A 7,706-nucleotide genomic window follows, 5' to 3' on the forward strand; every position below is an offset into this window, starting at 1 on the left:
CTTTGGTACTTGCTAAGTGAATCTTTCCAAAAGATAATCCTTATCCCTTAAGTTCATTACTAATGCATTGAAAAATGGATGTGGCCAGGCCTTGGCAGGAATGCAGAAGTGGAGATGGGAAGAATGGGCTGTAGCTCAGGAAGCTTGCTGCTGCTCTGAGTTAGGACAGCGGGACTCCAGCACACAGTCATGGAGAGTGCTGGTCTTCTGCAGACCTGCACATGTGCTGGGGCTCTTGCGGCTCTTGCTGCAAGGGGCTTAAATGAAGAGCCAGTGGCTAAAGGCTCACCTGTGGCTTCCCCGTGGAGCATTTTGAGCAAACTGTGTAATTGCAGCTCATAATGGCCTGCTATATATAACAAAAATACCATAGACTAGGTAGTGTACACATTTTATACACTTCAGGAGGCTGAAACATCCAAGATAGAGGCAGGAGCAGATGCAGTGGCTGGCAAGGGTCCTGTTCCTGACTCATTGTGGACAGATACTATCTGTGTCTTCACATGGTAGAAGTTATTGCATGTCTGTCTTTACCAGACACTCAGCCCATTGTGGAGGGCTCCACCATAACTGAATTGCCATGCAAAGAACTCATCTGTGATAGTTTGAATAGGTATGGACCCCATAAACTTATATGTTTGAATGCTTGGCCATAGGAAATGGCACTATTAGGAGGTGTGGCCTTGTTGAGGAAGTGTGTCACTGTGGGGGTAGGCTTTGAGGTCTCATATGTTCAATATGCCTAGTGTCACACAGTTCAATTCCTGCTGCCTGCAGATCAAGATACAGAACTCTCAGCTCCTCTGGCATCACATCTGCCTACAAGCTGCCATGATGATAATGGGACTAAACCTCTGAAACCATAAGCTAGCCTCGATTAAATGTTTTCATTTATAAGAGTTGCCATGGTCATGGTGTCTCCTACAGTCATAGAAACCCTAACTAAGACATCTCCAAATATCATTTTGGGGAGTGGGCTTAGACATAGGAATTTAGAAGGGACCCAGAGTTGAACATGACTGGGGAGAGAGAGGGCTGTGTTCCAACTTTGCTGTTGGAAACATGGAAAGGCCCAGGTAGCAAGCAAGCAAGCACTGTGGAGAGTTGACAAAGGGTTGATGGAATCTGTATAGCAAGAACTCCAGATGTCTCCAGCTTTCTTATTCTGTCACTTATCTTTTTTCTCTTTGGGTCAATACTATTGATGATCAAAGATGCCTAACACCAGTCTGAGTGCTGGGTATCTATAGATCAACGTCTAAGGGAAGAAAGTATCCTGGGATAAGAACTGAAAATGTTTCCCAAGGCTCCTTAGCCAAACTCTCATCTCCTTAGGTTTGGCAAGACCAACAATGTTATGGAGTATTAGTTACTTTACAGACTGTTTCACAGTTGGAGTTTTCTGATTTGGGTAATGACGCTGATGAAGGTGGGGTTATGCATCTTTAAGTGGAAGGACCACAGGTGAAGTGCCCTCTCCTATTGCGGGCACGTGCATTCAGCATGCATCACTAACTTAACCTTGTGGCCTGCTGAGGTTATGTTTGTTAAATTTCTCTGATAGAAACTTCTCCTCTGCCCACCTCCTTTTCTGCACTGTATTCTTCAGAAGAAAAGGAGCTATATGAAGCCCCAAACGGGAGTTATGCTTTACTTCTTTGAGAGGGAAAACCAAAACAGGCTTTTGCCTATGTGAATGCTCTGGGGTTAAATATTGTGTAGACCATTTTGGGATGTCGAATGTCCTTGCACCTCATCCACTAAATACCACCAGTAAAACCAACTGAAAATGCCCCCGCCCTCCACGTCTCCAGAATAACCCCTAGGGGTCAGTACTGCCCTGCTGGAACCACTGGTCTCAAGATTCTGATTCTAGTTTCTTCAAAGTGAGTGTGACCTGGCAGTGTTTACAAAGGGATGAGTAGTCTACACTTCCATGCTTTCCTGCTTATGGACAAAGAGTATTTTTCACCTCTGATCAGCAGCTACTTGTCTGAGCTGTTTACCTTTGGGAACAGTGTTTTACATAGTATTTTGTTAAGATGCATGCTTAGAATTATGGGGCAAACTAATGGAACATGTTAGTAACAGGCAGGACGGCGCAATAACACCAAGGAAGTAATAACACCTGGATGACCCAGAAAATGGCCAGTGACAGTTAACTGAGCTTAACCAGACAGCACTCTTTGATGGAGGAAATAACTCGGCTCAATCTAATCACTAGTTGAGAGAAACTGTATAGCAAACACATAAATTTGGTATTAGCATATTAGCATAAAATTATGTTAGCATGTTATAAAGTATTTTTTAAATAATTTATTTAAATTTATTTTATGTGCATTGGTGTGAAGGGGCCAGATTCCCTGGAACTGGAGTTACAGACAATTGTGAGCTGCCGTGTGGGTGTTGGGAATTGAACCTGGGTCCTCTGGAAGAAGCAGCCAGTGCTCTTAACCATTGAGCCATCTGTCCAGCCCCCTATAAAGTATTTTTAAAATGCTAGTATCCAGGACTTTTAGAGCTGTAATTAAGTAGGTACTTCATAGATGTCATCAAACTACACATTAGGGCTGGAGACGCGGCTAAGAACAGTTGCTGCTCTTGCAGAGGGTCCGAGTTCAGTTTTTGGCACCCATGACACACATCCGCCTTTAACTCTAGCTCCAGGGCATCTGGCACCCTTTTCTGGCCTCTACATTCAAGAGTACACACACACACACACACACACACACACACACACACACACGCCCCATAACTTAAAATTAATATTTAAAAAAAAAACTACAGATGATACAATAGGCTTTGAGACTTCAAAGGCCTTAAAATGGTCAGCTCCTTCTATTTGGTTAATGCTGTGGTATTCTGTATCCTAGAAAATAATCAGGGATTTTAATTTTTAAACTAAATGCAACTTGTTTCTTGTATTACTTGTTTACAGTATCGAAAAAGCCCCCAAATGAGGAAATTGTTAATATATACCCATAATGATTGAGTGTTCTCTTTTCTAATGTCATTTAAGCATTCAAACATTATTTTAGACCTTAAAAAGAACAATGGGACAATGCCATGAGGTAGTAAGTGAAGAGACAGAATGCAATCCATGTATATCATGCTCTTGATGTTAGTAAGCAAAAATAAAACAAAACAGAAAGAAAAAGGGAAAATACCAAGCTATGATCATCACTGGCTGCATACTTAACTTCCTGCTATTTTTTGTGAATTTTCCAAATTATTTGAAGTGAGCAACTATAACTTTTTAAAAAATTATTTTTAGTTTATGTGCATTGGTGTTTTGCCTGCTTGTATGTCTGTGTGAGGGTGTCTGATTCCTGGGAACTGAAGTTATGGACAGCTATGAGCTGCCATGTGGGTGCTGGGAATTGAACCCTGGTCCTCTGGAAGAGCAGCCAGTGCTCTCAACCAGTGAGCTATCTCTCCAGCCCAGCAAGTATTATTTTCCAAATAATGAGAACTATTTCCTAATTTATTAACATTTAGGGTTTTTGTTTGTTTGTTTGTTTGTTTTTGCCCTTTGGGAAATTTTTGTCTAATCTAGGTCTAGTGGTGCATGCCTTTAATCCCAGCACTTGGGAGGCAGAGGCAGTGGTTCTCTGTGAGCCTCAAGTCCAGACAGCCAGTGCTATATAGTGAGACTCTGTTTTGAAATAAACAAACCTTTTGTATGATGCTCAAACTTCTTTCTCTTTTTTGGTTTTTTGAGACAGGGTTTCTCTGTATAACAGCTCTGGCTATCCTGGAACTTGCTCTGTAGACCAGGCTGGTCTCAAACTCACAGAGATCCACCTGCCTCTGCCTCCCAGAGTGCTGGGATTAAAGGCATGGACCACCATGCCCAGCCCAAATTTCTATTCAAGATGACAACATATTAAAGATTAGAAAATACACTTAAGTTGTTTGAAACTCTTTGCATAGTTAAAAATTGTATTTTAAATGCTCAAATTCGGGCCTGGAGAGGTGGCTCAGTGGTTAAGAGCACCGACTGCTCTTCCAGAGGTCCTGAGTTCAATTCCCAGCAACCACATGGTGGCTCAAAAAAACCACCTGTAATGAGATCTGGTGCCCTCTTCTGGCCTGCAGGGACACATGCAGACAGAGCACTGTATACATAATAAATAAATCTTAAATGATCAAATTCAATTAAGTGACCTTCAAATTTTCCTAGGTATACTTACTTTTTAAAAAGTTGAAATAGGTGAAAGAAAAAACCGCTCAGGAAAGAAGTCAGCACATTCTCACCCACTCTGCACACTCTCAGCTGATTCCGGGGAAGCCTTCTATTTTGCAGTGTTCACTTTGAATTTGAAAACTGTAGTCTCATAGGCACAGCCCTCACTGCCAATACTCCCCATAGCCAATACTCCTCACCGCCAATACTCCTCAAACATACTGCTGACGTCCAGAAGCTGTACTCAGAAACCAAAGACAGCTTTGCTGCCCTTACAGATACCCAGACAACCTACATCTCAGGATGGTGATTTCTCCTTTTTCCTAGTTACAGGAAGGTATGGTCACTACATAGGGACTCATTGATCTTCAGGGCTGTCCTTCCTGACTCCCCTCCCGGGAGAAAGCTTCAGAGTTCAGAACGTTCAAAGTCAAGAGTCCTTGTCCTGCATGGCCCTGCAGGAGCCTGTGGTCCAGCTGCTTGAATGGAGATGGGCCATGAGTTACCAAGACAGGCAGGGAGGTGAGTTAGTAATTTCAACATCGTGTCATGTAATGATATAAAGATTTAATGGAGTGTGCATAGCATGATTGGGGGCACAAAATCATATTAAATGTCCTTGTAGAACAAGGCTGAGGATACAAGATAGTTGCTGTATTGAGGAAAATTATGAGCTGTGGAGGCAAAATGGACAAACCAGAACAGCAGCAGGCAAAGTATCACCAGGAACAGACTAGGTTTGAAATCAATACTAACCCCCCTGTATGCATCCTTCAGTGGCAATTTCTAGCATCTGATGGCCATGTGTGGATCTCAAAATTGGACACATTAGCGGAATTGCTTGGGGTTTGTTTAAACACAGGTGTCAGGTGTCTGGGTCCCACTGATAGATAGATAGTTCTGCAGAGGGCTCTACAGTAAGCATTTATTTGCTGTGTGTGTGTTAGAGAGAAAGAGGGGGGCAGAGAGGGAAAAAGTAGAATATAGGAGTCCAGGAATTGACATCAAGATATCTTATTGCTACACCTTAGTTTTTAAAAAAACATGGACTATCACTGAACCTGGATTTCACCATTTAAGCAAGACTGCTGGTCACTGAGTGGGATTCACTTGTCTCCAGGCATGCTCAGTATTGGGATTAGAGGTAACATGGGTTACTCCACCAAGTTTTTTCATGTAGGTTCTGGGGATCCCAAGGTAGATTCCCATGCTTGTCCAACAGACACCTTGACCACTGAGCTGTCTCCACAGCCTTACTGTGAACATTTCTATCAAGTTCCCAGGTGATGCTAACAAGGCTAGTCAGTCATGGACCACACTTTGAAGATGGTAGGTACCCTAGTCATCGATGTTCTCCAGGAATCTGTGGGTGAGCAGCACCTAGAGCTGTTGTGACAAGAACTCAAACTACAGGGAGGAAACAGAGAGCACTGTATGGACCCCGGTAAACGAGCACTGTCCTTCTCGGGAACTGTGGGAAATCATCACTTCCTGTGATGTCACAGGCTCAGTCTTCCTGGCAACCACTCAGTGGATTCTGATTCTGAAAACAAGTTCAAGAGTAGAAATTGGTAAGCATTTTTTGTTTGTTTGTTTGTTTTTGTTTTTGATTTTTCCAGACAGGGTTTCTCTGTGTAGTCCTGTCTGTCCTGGAACTCACTCTGTAGATCAGGCTGGCCTCAAACTCACAGAGATCTGCCTGCCTCTGCCTCCTGAGTGCTGGGAGTAAAGGCATTCTCCATTACCACCCAGCTTGGGGAAGCATTTTCAAATTCTGGATGAGGGGCCTTGGTCTTTCCCTCACCCATCTTTGATTTCTTTGGAGAGTATAGAGTGAGCAAGACATTGGCTGGCTGCCCATTGGCTTTCCCTTTACAGCCCATGTTCTCATAACTCTCTCCGGGACCATTCATTAACTGCCCCTATGACTTTGCTAATCATCTATTACAGTGGGACCTTTCTTCCTATTGAATTAAGCCATTTAGTTAGGTCATGGTACTTGCTGCTTTCAGCTCTTCACCTGGTAGGTTTTCTGCCGAGACATAAGCTATCCCCCCACCTCCATCCCCCACCCCATGTTCACTTCTCAGAAGAACCAATATTACAAGTCAGGAGAAACAGTTACCTCTGGGGAGGAGGAGTGATAGATAACGGGGAGCACAGGCACTTGGGGGGTGCACACAATGTTCCGATGTTTTCTTCTTCTTCTTTTTACTATGGTGGGTACGCTGTGAAAGTCCAAGAAGCTGTATCTGTGTGCCTTGCTGTTCCTGTTAGACTTCAGTTAAAAACAATGCTCCTCCCGCAAAGGGAAGGACCTTAACTGGGAGATTGACAGGAGCACTCTGCAGGTTAGAACAAAGCAGTCCCCTGGATCAGTTGTGCTGATATCTCCTTACCATGGTGTACAGTTAGTCACTGGAGAACACACTCTGCTTATTGAAAGAGTGGTGTTTTTAGGGACTGGGGAGACAGCTAAGAGACTAAAAGCACTAGCCATGCAAGCTGGAAGCCACATTTTTTTAAAAAAATGGCGGCGGGGGGACTGGATGTGGTGGCATGCATCTGTAATCCCAACACTCCTGTGGTAAAATGGAGGGTGGAGACGACGGGGGAATGTCCCAGAAGCTGGCAGGCCAGATGGCCTGGAGTACACAATGCTCACAGTTGCCCTCGGAATGCCCCGTGTGCACCCTGGCACGTGCACCCTGGCACGTGCACACCCAGGCTTTCCTTGTATTCGCCCCCTCTGCCTCCGTGAATGAACCTGTGACCGTTAGTTTTCATCTGACTTTCCTGACTGGTCTGTCTCCAGTTTCTCTTTTAATACAGATGAGATTAAAAAAGAGCTGATTCCAGGCAGAGGACCTTGACTCCATCGCTAAACGTGGGTCTCCGGGGATTCTTCCTCACAGGGTGACTGACTGCCAGGTTCCAGACAGGAGTGGGGGATGGAGTGAATGTGAACTCTTCTGTCCCTGTGTCTGGAATGGAAACTAGTCCTTTAATAGTCCGTCCTCAGCACTGCCCTTTCTGTACAGTCTCTGCTGTCTCTGGTGATGCCTCCCACTTTCAGGGCCTTACCTATCATCTCTTTGATAAAATCATTTGAGGAGATAAAAAGATGAAGGCTGTATCACAGGCAGAGCAAACACTAAAATCTAATTAATGCACAGTACTATTTGGCCTCTGCGTCGGTCTTCCTCAACTCTGGGAACAAGACAGATAAGCTTATTTCCCCACATGGAGGAACGCCTTTCACTTTTGCCATTTCTGTGCCCCTTCTGGTCTCGTGCCTCTCTTCTATCTCCTGATCAGGGTATTCTTCTTTTTATGTCCTTGGTCTGTCACATTCTGACTGACTGATGCCTTTTTATTTCTACCCTAAAGCAGCCCCTTTCAGATGCTGGCATATCACAACCCTCAGAGAAAACGGTACACTGTATGAAAGAAGACAGCCACAAAGGACCACAGACTGGATGATTCGTTCCTATGAAATGTCTGGAGCTGCCAAATCTGC

This window comes from Onychomys torridus, chromosome 18 (assembly GCF_903995425.1).
Source record: "Onychomys torridus chromosome 18, mOncTor1.1, whole genome shotgun sequence".
NCBI lineage: Eukaryota > Metazoa > Chordata > Mammalia > Rodentia > Cricetidae > Onychomys > Onychomys torridus.